This window comes from Haliotis asinina, chromosome 6 (genome assembly GCF_037392515.1).
Source record: "Haliotis asinina isolate JCU_RB_2024 chromosome 6, JCU_Hal_asi_v2, whole genome shotgun sequence".
NCBI lineage: Eukaryota > Metazoa > Mollusca > Gastropoda > Lepetellida > Haliotidae > Haliotis > Haliotis asinina.
Window position 1 is genome coordinate 17,492,380 of NC_090285.1, and position 14,200 is coordinate 17,506,579.

A 14,200-nucleotide genomic window follows, 5' to 3' on the forward strand; every position below is an offset into this window, starting at 1 on the left:
AACAGCGTCCCTTAACAGTATTCTGGTAAGTGCTTCAGGGGTTGATAATGTATGTTATCAGCTCCTGTAGTAGTGTCATGAACTTGATCAAGAGCAGTATGGCGTTCATGAATAGAAAATGTATAAATTATAAGCTTCCCCATTATCAGAAATTAAAATAATAATTTACACTTTTCTTGTTGTTTTTGATATTGCTGAAAAGTAGGTATATAATTAGAAGAGGAAGAATGTTTAGCGAAAGTTTCGCCCAGTTTATACGCAATATCTGATTTATCAGTAAGTAATTGATCGCCATTTTTAAAATCATGGACAGTAGATTTAGTACTTGACCTTTAATTTTCTGGACCATGTTCCATATCTTGGACATGAGTGTCCGAGAATTTATTTTAGATACATAATTTTGCCAAGATTGGCGTTTGTTCTGTTTAAAAGTGTGCCGCGCTTTAGCCTTTAAAATTTTAAATTTATATAAAATTTGCACCATAGGATGGCGACGGAAATAATGTTCTGCTTTTTTCCTAGCCTTCCTAGCTTGTTTGCAGTCATCGCTGAACCATGGTTTTCAAATATGTGGAACTACAGAGGAATTTGGTATACACTCATCAGCTATGGAGTTCAATTCCTCAGAAAAGCATTTAATAGCATCGGGAACGTCAATAAAACCTTCAGGTTTAAGTTGCTCCACACACAGTGTTTCATATAAAGCCCAGTTAGCCTTTTTAAAATTTCGCCTTGATAATGGAGGAACATCAGATGGAGTTACAGATTTTAATATAGTAGGAAAATGGTCACTTCCACAGAGGACATCATGGACTGACCATTCGAATTCATTCAGTAGTTCTGAATTTGTCAGTGACACGTCAAGAACAGAATAGGTCCCTATACCAGGGTGTAAATATGTGTTGGAACCATCATTACAAATACATAAATCATCGTCAGAACAAGTGTCCTCCAACAACTTACCTTTAGTGTTTGTAGTTACACTATCCCACAGTGGGTTGTGCCCATTTAAATCTCCCATTATAATACAGGGCTTCGGGAGTTCGTCATATAAAGCTTGAAGATCAGTTTTGGCAAACGTCGAAGACGGTGAAATATAAAGAGAGCATAGCGTAAACGCTACATGTAAAGTAATTCTCACAGCAACTTCCTGCATATTAGTATTATGTGAAACAGGGATTTGAATAACGTTTTGTCTGACTAGAATGGATGATCCGCCAGTGGCCCTATCACCCGAAGGTGAAAAACAATGATATGCATTAAAATGACGAAATTCAAATGTATCTGTTTGTTTTAAATATGTCTCTTGGAGACATCGCAGAAGGTGTAAAATCTTGGACTAAAGCTGTAATTCATGTAAATTAGTCCTCAATCCCGCACTCTTTTGGAGGACGAGAAGCTATGTGCCCTAGAATGGACGTTTTCACAAACGTCCATGTCTTCAAGAGACCCGTGTTTACTGAACAACTGAATATTGTTTTGTGACCCTTTGTTGTTTTGAAGCATCAGGCTTTGGCTTCGGTTTACTTTACACCGTTTGTTGACTATCAGCTGTCGATTGAAACTGAGATGATGACTTGTGATCAGAAGGCGACTTTGAGGTACTAGGAAGTGATTGCTCAGTCTGTGATGATATAGCAGGGTACAAAAGCTGTAGAGAGTGGCAATTTACCCAAGTCAAGGTAGTTTGGCAGCCTGTAGTTGATGTTGTTTTAGAGCTAGACTCCGATGATGTTTTTGCTACTGTAGCATAACCTTCTGGAAGATTAGATCTCTTTACCATTCTTTCGTCTCGGAAAAAGAGATATTTTGAGTAAATTTTATTTTGTTGATCTCCATTTGCTCTTTCCAAATAGGACACTCTTTAGAAAATGAAGAATGGTCACCTGAGCAATTGGTGCATTTTTATAATCACTGTCACAATCTTCTGTTGTGTGTCTTCTCACCACAGTGAGCACACACAACAATGTGCAAGTATTTACGCCGTGTCCATATATCTGGCATTTAAAACACCTTAGCGGTTTGGGGATGTAGGTATCAACTGGAATGTTACAGTAGCCTGCCTTCACTGATTTGGGAGCATTTGGAGAGGAAAAAGTAAACAGATACGTATTGGTTTTGATGGTTTCATTGTTTTTCCGAGTTGAAAAGCGCTTGACGTAGAGTACACCTTGATCCTTCATTTCATATACTATCTCAAGGTCCGACATGTCATCAAACAATTGATCTCTAACGATACCTTTGCTTGAGTTCAAGGATTTGTGCGCAGAGACCGTGACCGGAATGCCCACGAAAGATTTTATGTTCATCAGATTGGTTGATTGCTGTTTTTCCCGCACTCTACTAGCAGGCCACATCCTACGTAATCGAATATGAACTGATAACTCTTGCATCGACTCATAATATATATATATATATATATATATATATATTCCACATAAACCAGACAAAGTAACTGAAACATTTCGTTCACGTTGTTGAAGGTTTCATGTTGATTTGATGTGTGATGTTTCAAAGCCATTTACATAAGCATTGTGTAAAAAACTTTTGTATTTGATCTATGTAATTATCTGATCCAATGAAAATATTCAGTCTGTATTGATCCATCATCAATAAAAACAGGATAATATGTCTGTTATGGAACTGATACAGATGCGTATAATCATTCAATCAGACAACAGTAATGAGATAGTTGAACACCTCTTTCAACCTCGAAATAACAGCCTCTAGCTGAATGCACGTCCAGTTACGCCCTTGATGAAAGTTTTGTCCCGTGATAAGAGCAATACAATCAAATTTGCTGTTATATCATTGGACAAGGACTGAACCTTGTTTGCATTCATTATGAATATAAGGCATGCCCATCTTCATAAACATTTGGGGGCATTCAACTGCAAGTGTATACATTATGATAAATCAATACCGTGTCGCTTTTAGAATTCTATAATTCAATGCACTTGATTTGGGATATTCATTTGCAACAATGTGAAGATTGTATTTAAATGTTCAAACAAGCTATTATGTTTGATGTACTAGAAGTATTCGCATAATGTATATGCAAATACATACCATCGCTACTCAGTGGTTGCATTGGGTTATCTGGGGTAAGAATAATTGGATTTTTGTGCTTTGATCGCTTTAAGGAGAAATACACTCGCCACAGTTCTTGTTAGTCCTTTGTGCACATTTCATGCTACCTGACGATTGTGTATGTTCACGCTATACATTGTTTTTTATGATAGCAAGAGTTGATAAAGGTGAAATTCAGCATACCGATTCTTCAACGATCTAACGAATAAGCAATCTGTATCCATACTGTCTAGAGACCAAACGTACTCTTCAGAAATTTAGCCCACACCCCATCAACTGTCATTTCCTATGTGACAGGTATCTCATGATACGATTGATCACAGATAAAAAATTACCCACTATATTGAACAGTTGAGATACAAAAAGTTCTAATCTGGAACTTTGATGACACCCCATCTCATGACACACTGTCTTATATATGTGCAAGGAATCGTAATATAAAATATGTATATTCGTATGATAACGTATGTTTACTGCAGTTTCTTTGTTTCGGTTTTGTAGGCCGTTGGTCCATGCACAATAAGGAAAACACTTTACAACATAAAGAGCAGCAAATTACATAGACGAAATTGAGTAGCAGAGGATGTAATGGAATTTCTAAAAGTAAGGGCTTCTTTAATATATTTAGAACCGTTAGAAAGTGTGTGGATACACGTACTACTTATGAAACAAAAATATTTAGTCTGTTTGGTATCCATTCTAGCTAGAATATGGAAAATACCTATCCCTAATGAAATCACATGCTTGCATTCAAACATGGAGTGAATTTCATCCTCTTTCGAGCCACAGTCACACAGTTCACATATCTTATCAAAATTATTTTCTCGAATATTACATCTCAAAGGAAGTGCATGTAGTCTGAGCAAACATACATTTCTTCTGATAGCTATTTCATTGATGGAGGAGACATAATATTCAGTATTTAACAATGACTTAACTTCTTTAAGGTGTCTTAAATGGACAGATTTTCTCATAGTACCGAGAATACGTTGCTTATCACAATCAAGAAGTCTTTTCCTAAAAAGGGAAATGAAATGGGGAATATCACCAACATCCTGACTACACCATACATACCCGAAGCCATAAGCATTTAAAAGATACTTAACCGATGTCGCCCAAGTCACTCGACCAGCTGAATCTAATTTCCTCAGACATCCTTAACAATTTACACCAATACATGATGCACCTTTGGTAGTAATCCACATAAATGTTTGAACTACCACATTCTGCTAAAATACCATTACTGGAGAAATGTTTTCCAACGCCAACAACATATTTACAGAAATTAGTATGAAACATTTCGTTCGATTTCCTTTCCTCAAATCCCCAGATTTTGGAGCCGTATAATACCACTGGTTTAACTTTGCTATCAAATAATTTGAACATTAACTTTACAGGCATGTTAGGGTATTTATTAAATAATACCTTCAAAGAGAAAAGTGCCTTACCGGCCTTACCTACTAGAGTTAGTGTGCACTTTGTCCAGGACAATCGAGTAGAAAATAGAATACCAAGGTAATTATAGTATATTGATGTTTTGATTGGAATATCATTGTAAACCCATTTTTCATAGGAACGAAGGAACCGACCGTTGCGAAATACCAAAACCTCTGTCTTATCCATATTAACCTCCAGACCCCAAGAGTTACAGTAGTTATGTAAAATATTTATCTTTCTCTGCAGTCCTATGACAGTATCATCAAATAAATTATGATCGTCGGCGTACAGCAGCAGAAGTAAGTCAAAATAATCGGATCCCACAAAGATACACTTTAGACCTGAATCTTGCTGCATGACCTGAAATTCTGTTATAAACATCGCAAAGAGAAACGGGCTTAAAATACACCCCTGACGTACGCCACTTAATGATTCGAAATATCTACCAATTGACAGATGGGAATGGCGAACTGACACCAATATTTTGGAATACGTATCCCTTAGAACTGAGATTAAGTACCGTCTTATCCCTTGCCTGAAAAGTGAGTGCCAAAGTAGAGTCCTGTCAACGGAATCAAAAGCCTTTCGGAAGTCTACAAACAAACAATAAAAAACGACCACCACCTTTAGAAAGATACTTTTGAATGAGACATTGCAATGTAAATATATTATCTGTAGTGGAGTATCTTTACGGAACCCAGCTTGTGCCTCGGGAATTTTAGCATAAACTGCGAATCGCTGAAGACGGTTATTTATTACTATACAAAACAATTTACCAAGAACATCCATCAACGAGATACCCCGATAATCCTCAACATTATTAACACTAGCTTTCTTATGCGAAGGCACAATAATACCCTTTGACCACTCCCGTGGATACGTGCCAGACGCAAGTACTCTATTGAAGATAAGTTACAAATACGGAGATAAAAGACGAACGCAGCAAATAACCATCCCAGCCTTGATACCGTCTGGTCGTGCAGCCTTGCCACGCTTTAGACATTTTACAGCAGCTTCAATCTCATCATGGTTGATGTCATCGTTCAAAATACAGTCAATATTATTATCATGATCAACATCAGTATCATGGTCAAGACATCCATCGATATTGTGTAACAACGTTTCAGCATCATTGATCATCTCAGTGTCCACCATAATATTAGTAATATCCCATACATCCTTAAAATATTCTGTCCACTGTGCGCAGGTTATATTGGGGGGATTGACTACGAGAATATGTCAACGATTTGACTGTAGTCCAAAACTTTTTGCTGTCATTATTCGAAGATAGGTTCACAAGTTCGTTGATCTGATATTCATCAGATTCTACTTTCTTTTTTCAACGCATGTTTCGGTATGCATTCCTGATTTTACAATACTCGTTTAGTTTATCTTTATCACCAGAAAGTCTTAATACATTCAAATATGACATTTTAGTTTTTTTCAGTCTTTCACAACCGTCATCGTACCATAAATTAGATTTGAGTTGTTGGGTGTTATGCCGTTTTGCCTGTAAGCCACAACAAGCTGCGCAAGCTGGAAGAGTGTTCGAAAGTCTTTCCACTGCTATACTCAGGTTCAACAACCCACCGTGCATTCGGGGTATGCGCGAGGCTTCCGGTTTTAGCCTTTTCTTACTCAATATGTGCATCAAAACTGGCCTGAAGCACCCAGTACTGCTTCTATGTTGTGAATACCATTATATAATATGTATGCATGTATGTTCGCGCGATAACGTATATTTTCTGCATTAAATCTAGATGAACCAAAGTGACAAACTGTGAATTTTCAAAATATTCAGTGTACACTAGCAATGTATCGGCGAAAACGCTTCTTTCATAGAAGATTATTAAGCGTGTACATACTTTTTTCTTTACTGCCACTGACTATGGTGGTTGATTTAGGCCATCGCTTTCTCGCCTTAAATTTTTGGAGGCGAGAAAGCGAGAAAGCGATATCGCGAGACGAGAAACCGATAACACGAGACGAGAAAGCGATAGCACAAGACGAGAAAGCGATAACGCGAGACGAGACGAGAAAGCGATAACGCGAGACGAGAAAGCGATAACACGAGACGAGAAAGCGATAGCATGAGGCAAGAAAGCGATATCATTGTGCGAGAAAGCGATAGAGCGAAAAAGTGATAGAGCGAAAAAGCGATATTACCCACAATTCACTCCTGTCTGGGCATGAATGGCTACAAACTGGATCTTAATCGCCATTCGTAGTTTCTCAATAGTATAAAATGGTTTTCTGTAATGTTATTGGCATTGTTTGACTTGACATTTAGAGAAATTTAAGATAGATGTAGACTTTCCTTTGGCATACTATTTGAATGTGAAGTACCGGAAATATTCATTTTGTGAAGTCACTGAAGGAATTACATATTTTGTGCCACCACTGAACTAGAATTGTCTTAACCAACTTAATGACATCAACCAATTATTATTAGTGGGGAGGGGGGTAATGACAAATAAGGCATTCAACCACATTCAAACATTCATCCTAAAAAAAATCACTGCAACAACCCCATAAAGTGAGTGAGATTCGATTTACGTCGCTGTTAGCAATAATAAAAAAAGCTGGAACCATTTATGTTTTTCATTGTTATCAAAAATTACAGCTGTACTTTCTTTGATTTCTTCAAGATGATAAAATTTATTAACTGATGTTCTTCAACTTTATGAGCCCTACCTAAATCACTCCTACCTAACAAACGAAGAGACGCGCTTGACAGTAAAGCACCTTAAATTGGTACCTGAATCTAGAAACAGAACTATTAATATTCCAGTCAGTGATCTAACCTAGACAAAAGGATGCAGTCCAACGTCCGTCCAGCCAAACCTGAAAATATACAGTATACACTACGCAGTTAAACGCTGTGTTAACTAACCATAGTGAACTTCGAGAGGTATTTAGCAGTTGGTGTACTGAATAGTGGGACAGTTCTGTGGACATGCAGCTTCTTTATCATAATATAAGCAACGTTTTGGTGTAGACACAGTTATCAAGCACCTGATGTACATTACTGCAGGAAACGCCTATATATACATCAGTAAAGCGCCCATGTAAATTACAACTCTTTGCTCTGTATCACGGTTATCTGATACCATACATATCATCACTTAGAGTACGTTATGGATATATTATTGAGACAGTTTAAATGGTGTTTATATGTCGAAAGTTGATGTGTAAAACATTCCGTTTGCCGTATCTGACAGCGCCGTAACTTATAAATACACTGTTTTACCTATCTCTGTATACATGTATTACATGTATATATCTCAAAGGGTACAGCTGTCATGGTCCCGTAGCATTTGATAAGCTGAATGGTGACGCATGTATCCAATTAACTTTTTCACAGTCTGTAACATTTTCGTTGTCAGAGGAGGACTTGAAACTCAATATATGTAATGATCTACCTGTATTATCCTAGTATTTATAATTAGGTGAATTTATGTAAAAACTATTCGAATCTAATGACAGCAACAGATGACATTCACAGGGTTAGCGGCGGTCTGTAAATAATCGAGTCTGGATAAGACAATCCAGTGATCAACATCATGAGCATCGATCTACGTGATTGGGTTACGATGACATGTGTCAGCGAGCCTGACTTCCTGATCCCGTTTGTCACCTCTTACAACAAGCACAAGTTGCTGAAGACTAATGTAACCCCGATCTTGTTCTCCTGTAAAATGGGGAGTATAGAAGGTATTGATTGCTAAGGCTTTGCGGGGTATTATCTCATTTCCTGATACTCTTCTTTATGGCGTAAGGGCAAAGGTGTAGCTTTAGGATAGGGCATAAAAAAATCCTAGTAAAAGACCTAAAGAGAAATATTTCTGTATTTGTGGAACACGATGTTACGGGATATATTCTTATTGCTTTCATCAGGTGTATGAAGAAACTATGAAAAGGAAAGCTATATACGAACATTTGAAACGACCGTGATAAGATAACAAGGGAAGCCGATTGTTCATTAGCGCTAAACTGGTAGGGTGGATGGGCAAATGGAAGCCAGGGATTGTTCATCCAGGCATGAGTGATGAGACAACAGTGGTGGCATTTAACACGGGAAATGACAATAGAGAAATGTTAACCAGGAATTAATCTTTGTTAAACTGTTCACAGGCTTTCAAAACACTCATTTATTTTAACAAAAACACTCTTGGTTTCTGGAGTTATTGTTGGATTGGTTGATTCTCTTTTTGCCGGCACCTTCATTCGCTATAAGCAGATTAGGATTAAAGGTCAGCAGAGGCTGTCCGGGTGTCGTCTCACACACCTGAGTTTGCTCACATGCCATGTACTCTGAACACAGTTCATAACAATTAGTGAACTCAGTTATCATCAGTATCATCAGTAATCAAATATGACGCGGCGAGACCAGTTATAAGAGTGAATTTTGACTTGCAATGTCGCATCTACCTGACAATGCCAAACTAAAGGTGGATTCATTTATCAATGACTTGAAGGAACTCGTGACAGTAGATTATAGACCAGTGCCAACCATCTTCCAAGATGAGAGAAACAGTAAAATAAATTCTTGTAATCATCATTGCAGATATTGATATTTTCAGCTGCCAGTCACCAAAATATGTTTAAGTTGATTAACATCATCAAATCTGAACAATACCATAACGAAGTGACCTTTCTGAAACTGGAAGCCGGTGGTTCCCTTCGACCAAAAAGCAGAAAATATCGACAACTTCACGGGAGGATCAACATCTAGAAATTAGACTTTTAACTGGCCATCTCACCACTTGTGACGCAGTGTCCTATCTGGTGGGATTGTACATTGAAATGTGACTACATAATACGTGAAGTATATGTAAATTTATGTGTGAGTGATGTAAAGTTCATGAAAGTGTCCGTGATATATTGCATTTTAAAATGTGACTGTGAAGTCTTTAAGTAAATTTTCTTCCTATGTGTAAATTTAAATGTGACTGTGTTAAAGTAGGACGTGACGGATGATCCCTGCCTAATCTGTTTGTTTTAAGGATTAGAACGGTCCATCGCTTTTAATCCCATAACAATAATGCCGACAAAAAAGAGAACAAGTCGTTTGATTATTGGCTAGACAAGTTAGAATATTAATTTCAAAATTGCCATAGAACTTGAAAGCATATGCAATTTATTCTATGCGACTAAAACAAATGGTGATTGATTTTCCTGTTGGGTTCGGTAAATATCGCTTTCTCGCTCTATCGCTTTATCGACTTGCTGTATCGCTTTCTCGCTCTATCGCTTTATCGCCTTGTTTTATCGCTTTCTCGCTCTATCGCTTTCTCGCTTTATCGCCTTGTTTTATCGCTTTCTCGCTCTATCGCTTTCTCGTCTCGTGTTATCGCTTTCTCCTCTCGTGTTATCGCTTTCTCGTCTCGCGTTATCGCTTTCTCGTCGTGTGATATCGCTTTCTCGCCTCCAAATTTAAGGCGAGAAAGCGATGGCCCAAATCAGCCACCATAACTGACAGATGTTTTGTACAATGTAACCTCACACAAGGATATGAGAGGGACACTTTTTCTACGTATGTCTCATGTCTTACATACGAAGAATACATATATATGTTTAGAAAATATATATGTACGCTCCACCAAAGGTCTACAAGAGAAAGTGCAATAAAATAACGTAAAACAAACTTATCACACCTGCTTTCTTTCAACATATATCTTTACAACACAATTAAACAATTAAACAATCAGGAATTGCTCGTATGATGATACAGTTTCCTGTAATCTCCAAACCCTGCCAGGGATATCAGTCGTGAATAGACCTAATTAGTCTCGCCACAGCTGGCCAGGCAATCAGCACGGGGTTCCAGGTGTTGAGCAGCGACGTCAACCTCGGGCTTAATGAGTTAAAAATATGAAAATACAATATATCTATACAAGGCTTGACACTTCGGTGTACCCAATTGCCTGCTTTGTCGATCGCTATGCTACCATCGCATGTAATCGATTTAAACTTCATCTAAACATAATCACGTGTGACTGGCCAATCGATTGCCACTCATGACACCTATTAGTCTTTTATTTGTTTTTTACAAGTCGATTGAAAGCAAATTTTGAACCTCAACTAAGCAAGGTAGCAAGGACGCAAGCTCAATAAAGGGTGTGGTTAAATCCAGCCCTCTCATTGGTCGACGCTTGCTATCGTCCTCCATTGTACTGTGATCCGTTTCAAGTCGGGGGTCATCTCAAAATGTTTATAGTGACTAAAAAAATCGTTAATCCTTGAATGACACGAGCGCCTGTAAAGGGGAGGTACAATTGGCCCGATTCTACCAATCGGCTGGTCACGCCAAGACCTGTGTATGGACTTGTATGTCATTACACAAATTTAATTTGAAAATGTTTTACTTTTCCACTTGGCACATTTGTTTATATCAAATGTTCACGATTTTTAAATCTGATGTTTTGAACTTTGCCTAGAGTCTTATGCCCAGACAGCGGTGGCTCATGGGCCAATCTTGTGGATTTGTTATTTATAACTCTTCTGCTGGAGTATATCATCCGAGTATCCTTGGTGCTGCAAGTTGGAGACCTACTTGTTATTAGCATTGTCCTTATGATACTCCGTGGTGGGTGGGGAGCTCGGATGGTGAACCTTAAAGCACTAACCATGGCTTACGAAACCCCTATCACCAAGAAAAAACGCCTTGACACAGATCCTGATATTAATGAACTAAGACTATTTGACTATTCTATTTGCCACGTTTCATAGTACGTCCGTGTGGACCCGGGACAGAATGTGTCCACAGCACCCCATTGCTCGTCGTAAGAGGCGACTAAATTGGGCAACCTGTTTGCCGTGGGTTGCGTCCCGTGTCGGTGGAGGACCGGATCCTGGTGGTTGAGGGCATTTGGGCTTTCAACTGCGTTCCATTGCCCAACACACCACTTTGACCCTTACTTCACCTAGACGGGCGGTAGAATCGGCCCGATTCTATCAATCGGCTGGTCACGCCAAGCCCTGTGCTACAAATCTGTAGCTTTGTACAAACATTTGAGAATTGTGTGTTTATATTTTCTAGCCTTGGCGAATTTTGAAACAGAATTTGAAAACGTTACTGTTTATTATTGCTTAGAGTCGTATGCCAGAAGGCAGTGGCTCATGGGCCAATCTGGTGGAATCATTAATCTTTTAATTTTTCTGCTGGAGTGTATCATCCGGGTATCCTTGGTGCTGCAAGCTGGAGATCCGTTTGTTTTGAGCATTTGTGACCATTTTCCGACAATTCTCTCCGCTTTAAATCCGACTGATAACCTACCTGCAACAAGGTGGAACTTTAATAAGGCCAACTGGCCTTTATTTCAAACACCTTGTACAGAAATCTGAAATGTTTGTTAATGTTCCTGATCCTATTCAGTTGTTCACGGATACACTGAATGATATCGCTGATGAAACTGTTCCCAAGTCCTCTGCTAAACCTCATTGCCGCAAACCATGGTTTTCTGATGATTGTACAGGCAAGGAAGAGCAGGAAAAAGGCAGTGAAGTACTTTCGACGACATCCTGCAGGTCACAATTTAAATAATGTAAAAATAAATAATGCCAAGGCTCAGCGTACTTTTAAACAAAGTAAACGTCAGTCTTGGAAGACTTTTGTGACCAAAATTAATTCACGTACACCAATGACGAAGGTGTGAACATGATACAGAGAATCAAGGGCAAAGGTAGAAATTCTAGCGTTCATCATCTTAAAGATGGACATGATCTGTTAACAGATAAAATTGACATTGCCAACAAGTTGGAGGAAACTTTAGCTACTCATTCTTCTTCATCAGATTATCTTCCGAAGTTTCAGAGATATAAAACTCATCAAGAAATGTTGAAACTCAACTTTCATTCCGAAAATGGTGAAGACTATAATGAAGTATTTTCACAGCATGAGCTGAATACTGCCTTGGCGCAAGCTCATGATACGGCAACTGGAGCAGATAATATCCACTACCAGCTCCTGAAACATTTATCCAATGCCTGTCATGAGACACTTTTGAACATTTTTGATCATATTTGGACTACATGACACTTTCCTCCTTCGTGGCGTCATGCCATTGTTGTACCAATACCTAAGCCTGGCCGAGACAACACAGATCCATCTAACTATAGACCAATTTCTTTAACAAGCTGCGTTTGTAAAACCATGGAACGCATGGTCAATAATAGATTAGTATGGTTTCTAGAATCCAATCATCTTATTTCTAACATTCAGTGTGGTTTTCGGAAAAATAGAAGCACTATTGATCATTTGGTTCGCCTAGAATCATTCGTTAAAAATTCCATTGTACATAACCAGCATGCTGTATCAATCTTTTTCGACCTGGAAAAGGCCCATGATACAACATGGAAACATGGTATTTTGAGGGACTTACATGACTTTAGTTTGAGAGGCCGTTTGCCTAATTTTATATCCCAGTTCTTAGCAGGCAGACAGTTTCAAGGGCGCGTTGGATCAACCCTGTCTGAACATTATAATCAGCATCAGGGAGTTCCACAAAGTAGTATTTTGTCTGTTACCTTGTTTAGTATAAACATCAATAGTTTCTCGAAAGTATTGAATGACTCAATATATGGGTCATTGTTTGTGGATGATTTTAACGTTTCATGTTGTGGTAAAAATATGCATACCATCGAAAGGCAATTGCAGATGTGTTTAAATAAAATTCATAAATGGTCACTTGAGAATGGCTATAAATTTTCACAGATAAAGACCAAATGTATACATTTCTGTCGGAAATATAAGCCTCATAAAGATCCCGAACTGTTCTTGGATGGCTCTCCAATTAACGTTGTAAAGGAAGCCAAGTTTCTGGGATTGATTTTCGACAAACATTTGACTTTTGTTACCTCATATTAAATATCTGAAGACTTAATGCCTGAAGGCATTAGATCTATTAAAAGTTGTGTCCAATTCAAAAAGGGGAGGGGATCAAACTACACTCCTTCATTTATACAGATCTCTTATCCGATCAAAACTTGATTATGGCTCCATAGTATATGGTGGAGCCTGCAAAGGCAACCTAAAACTATTAGATTCGATTCATCACCAAGGTCTGAGACTTTGTCTTGGATCTTTCAGAACCTCTCCCATCGACAGTATCTACGTTCAGGCCGATGAGCCATCCTTATAACTTCGCCGTATCAAATTATCTTTACAATATATCACAAAATTATACTCTAATGAATCCAATCCTGCCCATAACTGCGTTCTTTATCCTCTTTATGAGGATTTGTATAATAAAGAATCTTCACTTGCTCCACCTCTTGGGATAAGAATCAAACCATTCATTTCTGCAACTGGGATTTAGCTGGAGAATATTTCTCCTTCTCGGCTTTTTTCTTCTCCTCCTTGGCACTTGGTGAGGCCACATGTTGACCTAACACTTACAGAGTTTAAAAAATCAGAAACTACTGAATTACAATATAAACAAGAATTTATTCAATTAAAACATAAATATAATAAATACAAATGCTTATTTACAGATGGGTCCAAGGATGGTGGCGCAGTAGCTTGTGCCGCTGCCACTGGATCCAGAACAATCTCTTTTAGAATACCTGATTATACCTCTATTTTTACAGCAGAAGCAAACGCAATACTAACAGCTCTTAAATATATTCAAAGATATCCTGCATATAAACAATATATAATCTTTTCTGACTC